The 6,999-nt window shown below is 38.1% G+C and overlaps 1 pseudogene; it reads left to right on the forward strand.

Moving 5' to 3' along the window:
- Nucleotides 1-5,246: 5,246 nt before the first annotated feature.
- Nucleotides 5,247-6,220, forward strand: LOC141515989 (ribose-phosphate pyrophosphokinase 1 pseudogene; annotated as a pseudogene).
- The last annotated feature ends 779 nt before the right edge of the window (nucleotides 6,221-6,999 follow it).

The raw sequence follows: 6,999 nt of genomic DNA on the forward strand, positions 1-6,999 counted from the left end.
GTTTTATGTAGGCTTCTGAATCTTATTTTTCCCCCCTCTCTCAACTTCATAAACAAATTGCTCTCTGCACTGATACAAATCCCTAAAAGGTTATAATCCAACAAATACCTCAATCAAAGCTGAAAAGATGTGGGCATGGGGAAATTCCCGAGGAGATAATTCCTTGCAAGCTTACTTTCTTATACTTTCCTTTATCATGTGTCTTATGATGTTGAAAGGAGATGAAGGGAAAAGTAGGAGTAATCTCCTTCTCCTTAATGCATGGTCACATTTTTTTGTTATCAATAACTTATATTTTTTTTTCCAGGAAGATGCCCAGTTCACTTGTGGATATATGATGGTTTTTCTCATTATCATTTATAGGCTAACATAAATTTACTGCTTAAAAAATTAAAATAAGATAATCTCATATATGACTCATGTATGTGGTAGATGATAGACATAGTTGATCTGTTTCGTTTGTAATACTGAATTATGTCTTAGCTTCTGGGGAAAATCCTTTTTTGAGTGTATTATACAACTTCTAACTGCTCTTCAAAAGGAGAACTAAAGTTGAAGTTAGGGAGTTAGGGGAGAGATTGAAGGTTATGGGAGGATTCTAGGTCCTCAACTGCCCCCCCCCATTTGCTTTGGAAATTGTTGCCAGCTGGAAATCGACTTTATCACTGTCCCTTGCTCAAAACAAGATGATTTTTATTTTCACAGACTTCTATTTTCACAATTTTTTAAGCCTAGACTTTAAGATGAGGGAACTATATCCATTTGGCTTCAGTATTTAATCCCCCTCAAGTGCATTTTCTCTTTTAGTTCTTTAGGTAAGAAAAAGATTTTTTAAGCATGCACTATATGTCAGATATTCAACCAAAACCTGGGAGTAAAACTACAAACACAGACAGTCATAGACCTCAAGGAGATTATTTTCAATGGGAAAGAAACCACACAAGAGTAGACTCAAAAAGGATGGGGATAAAGGACTTGGGAATGGGGTGGGGGCAAAGTACATAGGCATCAGAATCACATTTTGGAGAGACTGAAATTGAATTGGCCTGGATCTATGATCCCCTAAATGCAGGTCAGAGAAGGAGAACCAGTATGGTAAAGGAATATTGCAGAGTGAGAAGACCCTAGAAATTGAGAGACATCCCAGGAGATGATGATTCATAGTTGCAAAGTCTACTGAGTCAGAAGCACAGCCAGGAGGGAAGTGAATCATTAACACAAGGAATAGGATTGTTACCAAAATCTTAGGGACCTAGGGCAATTTGAACATGTTAAAAAATGATCTCTATGCAAATTAATTAACACCATTTTGGCAATTGCACTAAAGTTTTAAAGAGGGAAGGCATACATCTCTAACCCTAAAAGTGACTACTCATTATTTATGTTCAAGATGATCCATGTCTCACATTGCAGAATGATTTGCTAATTGATACATAATGCGGTTTGTCATGTATTTTTGTTGTGCTGTCATTTCCCTTTCCATCAAGGCAAATGTATCTTAAAGAGCATGACACTGTTATAACTCTAGTTAGCCGATGAATAATGACATCCATGTAAATGCAACAGAAGTTCTAATAACAGCTGAAGGCTGGATATTCTCTGCACAAATATATTTTAACTAGCAACTGGGGGAATGTTTACAATCCAATCTTCTTCCTGTTTTCATTGTATCCTTTGCTTCAGAGAGCAGACACAAGTATCTAATATTGAGTTGTTACTCCTTTTCTGGAAATAATGACAAAAGGATATAAATAGTAATGATTTCCCCCAACACCAACCTCCCATCCCACAAACAGAATGTGATCATCAGCTTATTATGACTAATTTAGCTTACTCTGTTCCTTTGAAACCAGTCTATTGGCAGAGAAAATCCTAAATCCCATTTGGACTGGATAATTTCTGAGACTTGTTCCAGTTGGAGAACATTAACTCCCTGCTGAATGGATGAATCCCCTATACAATATCCTTGACCCAGCCTCTGCTTGAAAACCATCATGGAGGGGGAAAACATTAATCTGCCTATTTCATTTTTGGCTATGTGTACTAGGAAATTATTTTAGTGAGCTAAAAATCTGTCCTTGAAACTTCTCATTCCATGGTAGACTCTCATCCCCATTGGAACCAAGAAGAATATGTCTTCTTTTATTTCAATAGTCCTTTAGATATTTGAAGGCAGCAATTGTAATACATACCAATATGTTTTCATTTATTCATATATTATTGCAAAAAGATACTTATTAATCACTTACGACATATAATTTGTTAAGATTATGTATAACAAATTTAGAGATAGAAATAGCATTTGAGTAAATTAGTCAATTAAGTTCATGGGCTATGCTCCTTCTCCTTTCTCTAAATACACATTAGCTTGCAATTATTTCTTTGATCCATACAATCTGGTTCTTTCTCATTGATGGAATAAAAATAATCAGGATCTATATGTTTAAGAAAGGATTAAAATGATTAGGAAACCCTTGTCAAAGATTAAAATGTCATTTGCTTTCTTCCTTTTAAAAAAATAACAAATAAAATCATATATTATCATATTTAATCATGTATGCTAATCAAAATTATAATGATTCCCAATTTTATGACAATGAAATTCTCACAATAACCCTTAAAGGTAGGAAACACAAGTAATAGTCATTTCATTTTATAAACATGGACACAATTTCAGAGAAATCAAATGCTTACCCTTACCTATGTTAGTAAATAAAACAAATAAATAAATAAATAGATGGATAGATAAAATTAAATAAATAAAAATAAAAGACTGAATCTCAGTCTTTTGAGTCTAGGACTAGCTCTGTGAGCCAAGCTCAAATATCTCTCATAGCATTAAGAAGGACTGTCATTGGTCTCAACCTTCATATTAAAAAACATCCGAAGATGTAGATGAAGGAGGAGAAGATAAGGAGAATGAGAAGGAGGAGCAGAAGGAAAAGGAGAAGGAGGAGGAGAGGAAGAAGGAGAAAGAGGAGGAGAAAAGTTTTGAATGATGAGCATCTGTACATTTAACTTGACTAGTCCAGAGACTTTTTCTTTAGGGATAGCTTTCAATAATTGATATTTATTTCCATGCAAAAGTGAAGAAAGATTTTCGTGTAGGAAAATGGAAACATATTTTTGATTTGGTTTTGTTTGTTTTATTTAGCCAGGAGGTTAAGTCGAAAGAATAATTGATTTAGTCAGAGGAAAGAATTTAGAATCCTGACTGCTTCACTGTGGGTGCTTGTGTAAGTCATTTTTCCTATTTCCTCAAATGTAAAATGAGAGAATTCTTTGATCCTATTTTCCCCACACACTGGTAAAAATTAACAGCATGATTTTTTGGTTAGAAGTCAGTTCTAATTGTCTTCTTTGTATTTCTTTATATTTCTGGGGAGGAGGGAGGAAGAAGGAATCTCTGACTGGTTCATCACCTACTGCCCCTATTCCCTACTTGAAGAGGTCAGAGAAAGAAGGAATAATGGAGTAGAGCTAATGAGATGATGTGTTGATATATTAAAGAAGCACACATACCTGTAAATAACCCTATTTTCCTTTTACAAAACATGAACAAACTTCTTTTAGGTGGAATTACTGAAGCAGCAGAGGTTTTTAAATCCTATCATCACTCTAGGAAATGAAGGAGTTTTCCTTGATTGAATTGGAAAGTGAAATACAATCTGCTGGGTGAAGATTGGTCATGCTCCTGATGGCCCTTCAAAGACTGTGCTCTTTCACTCTGGAAGCCATTCCAGGGAGGAGTCAGTGGTCCAGCAAGGACACAATCCTTGGGAGCAAGGCATTAGTGTTGGAAAGGTTTTTTTTAACAAATTGATCCCTCTCACTCTTTACATAATCACAGACAATAATAGGCAAATAACAGAGGTAATGAAGTATTACTATGCTAATGAAGTACAGAGACAAGTTAACATCCTGTTATTCCTTCATAAAATTTAAGAACAACTTCTTTTAGCTTTAGAGTCTCAACTGGGGATAAACAAAGTCCTCAGGTGTCCAAAAGAATGATCTATCTAGCTATGGGTGTGCCACAGGGTTCTCTCTATCTAGGGATCTTTCCTCTTCTTCTTTTATAAGATTTCACTTGGTGATCTCATCAACTTCCATGGATTCAGTTTTCTTCTCTACACAGATGATTCTAAAAAACATTTATTTAGGTGGTAGAATAGACAGAGCACAGAGCTTGGAATCAGATTTGAGTTCAAACTTGGCTTTAGACACAGTAGCTATGTTATTCTGGGCAAGTGATTTAACCCTTGTCTCAGTTTCTTCATCTGTAAAATGGAGATGATAACAACTGCCTCCTAGTGTGGTTGTGAGGATCAAATATGATGTTTTAAAAAACACTTAGCACTGTGCCCGATCCCTGGGAGGTGTAGAATAAATGCTTAATTCTTTCCTTTCTTCTATCTAGCTGTAACTTCCCTAATCCCATATTCCCATGTGGCTCCAGAGGAGAAAGTAAGGCTAGTAAATTTCCACTCCACCCCTCAATTAAATCCAATTCATTGTGTGTTATTGCATTATCTCCATGATTATATGGTCTTTGAGAATAAAAAACAAACAGCAGCTTCTCTATTGATCTCTTGGATTTCATCTCCAACTACTTATTGGACATTTCTAACTATAGGTCTCATAGACATCTTTAAGTCATATTTTCAAACTTGAATTAATTAACCCAAACAGTCTCCTTTTCTATAATTCCATATTGCAGCTGAGGACAGTATAATCCTCTCAAGTTTGCAATGTTGGTGTCATTCATAATTCTTCATCACAGTCAATATGAATTCTATTTTCAATGCCTTAGATTTTTATCTTTGCATCATCTCTTGCATATACATCCTTCTCTCCTCTGAGAATGCCACAACCCTGGTTTAGGCTCTTTATCACCTTATGACTGGACTAACTTAATTGTTATTGTTTGTCCTTTCCAGGAAGGTTAATGACATCAAAGGATTATGTCTTGACTCACCTGAAAATAGATTTAAGTGAGGCAGAATTACACAAAGTCTTCAGCCTCACTCTCTCCTAGAGTCATTCAAGTCCAATGATAGCATAAAAGTCAGGATGATGACCAAGAATGCAGTGGATGAAGATGGCCGAGGCGTCGTGGTAAGCGCGCCTTGCTACCGAGTCACTCGTCCCCAGCCTCCCCGGCCGGCCTCAGGCCTCCGCGCCCGGACCGCTCTCCCACGTGCGGTGGCCGCAGAGGTCCGCCCAGCCAGGCCCGCGGGCTGAACATGCGGAACATCAAGCTTTTCAGCGGCTGCTCGCACCAGGACTTGTCCCAGAAGATCCTGACCGCTTGGGCCTGGAACTGGACAAGGTGGTGATGAAGAAGTTCAGTAAGCAGGAGACGTGTGTGGAAATTGGTGAAAGCGTCCGAGGGGAGGATGTCTACATCGTGCAGAGTGGTTGTCGTGAAATCAATGACAATCTGATGGAACTTCTCATCATGATCAATGCCTGCAAGATCGCCTCAGCAAGCCGAGTCACTGCTGTTATCCCTTGCTTCCCTTATGCCTGACAGGATAAAAAGGACAAAGTAGGAGCAGGCTCCAATAGCCGAGCCCCAATCTCAGCCAAGCTTGTGGCAAATATGCTGTCTGTTGCAAGAGCCAAACATATAATCACCATGGACCTTCATGCCTCTCAGATTCAGGGGTTTTTTGATATCCTAGTGGATAACTTATATGCTGAGCCAGCTGTCCTGAAATGGATAAGGGAGAACATTGCTGACTGGAAGACTTGCTGTATTGTATCCCCTGATGCCAGTGGAGCTAAAAGGGTAACTTCGATTGCATATCGGCTGAATGTTGACTTTGCTCTGATTCACAAAGAATGAAAGAAAGCCAATGAAGTCGACCGAATGGTATTAGTTGGAGATGTCAAGGACAGAGTGGCCATTCTGGTGGATGATATGGCTGATACTTGTGGTACTATCTGTCATGCAGCAGATAAACTCCTCTCAGCTGGAGCCACCAAAGTTTATGCCATCCTTACTCATAGAATTTTTTCTGGTCGATCTATATCTCGAATTAACCATGCAAGGTTTGAAGCAGTGGTTGTCACAAACACAATACCTCAAGAAGACAAGATGAAGCATTGTCCCAAAATACAGGTGATTGACATCTCTATGAGCCTGGCTGAGGCCATCCGGAGGACTCACAATGGTGAGTCGGTTTCCTACCTGTTCAGTCACTTTACTTTATAATCATTGCTGCTCTTCACTTTGGAGCCTTTTCTGTGCTAAGCCATTCATTATTTGGTATATTTCAAAAGTTCAGTAGAATTTTCCTCTTGTTCATCTTGCTCTCCACATTTTTTGCTCACATACAGTTTCCTGGGAGTCTGCTTTTATTTCATTAGTCTATGTGAGCCTTTCTGCTTTCACTCTTAACTCCGGAGAGCCAATCCAGTCAGGGAGGGGAGGGCAAATATACCACTTTGCATGTAAACTTCAGTTCTGGTTGGTTGGTTTGTTTAAAAATGAAAATCTGCAAAGCCTAAAAAAAAAAAGAATGCAGTGGATGGCCTTGACATTTTTAATGTCTGGTCAAGCTCTGTGTCATAACTCCTGCTTAAATTGCCTTCATGGCTTTTGGGACAAATTGTTCTCCCTTATCCATTCCAATAGAAAATTGATCATATGCTTGGAATAAACATCCCCATTACTCACAGATAGCTAAGTGGTATTTGGGGTGCTCAGAGAGGACTAATACCTCGGGTGTGATGGCTTGCTGATACTTTTACAGATCTGCTTATCAACCTGAGATATTCACCTTCAACTAATCTCACCTGTGATTCTATGAAGCTATAGTATGTGTAATGGCCACACTCTGGTAAAACTGTCTCAGTAAATGGGCTAATCAAGTTTGAAGGTAACTGACAGAACAGAAAGTCATTGGTGAGTTATTATTTTAATAGCCTCTAGCTTGATCTCCTTATCACAAGCCTATCTTCACTGAGTTCTATTTTCCATTTGGTCATAAA

This window comes from Macrotis lagotis, chromosome 1 (assembly GCF_037893015.1).
Source record: "Macrotis lagotis isolate mMagLag1 chromosome 1, bilby.v1.9.chrom.fasta, whole genome shotgun sequence".
NCBI classification, from domain to species: Eukaryota; Metazoa; Chordata; class Mammalia; order Peramelemorphia; family Peramelidae; genus Macrotis; species Macrotis lagotis.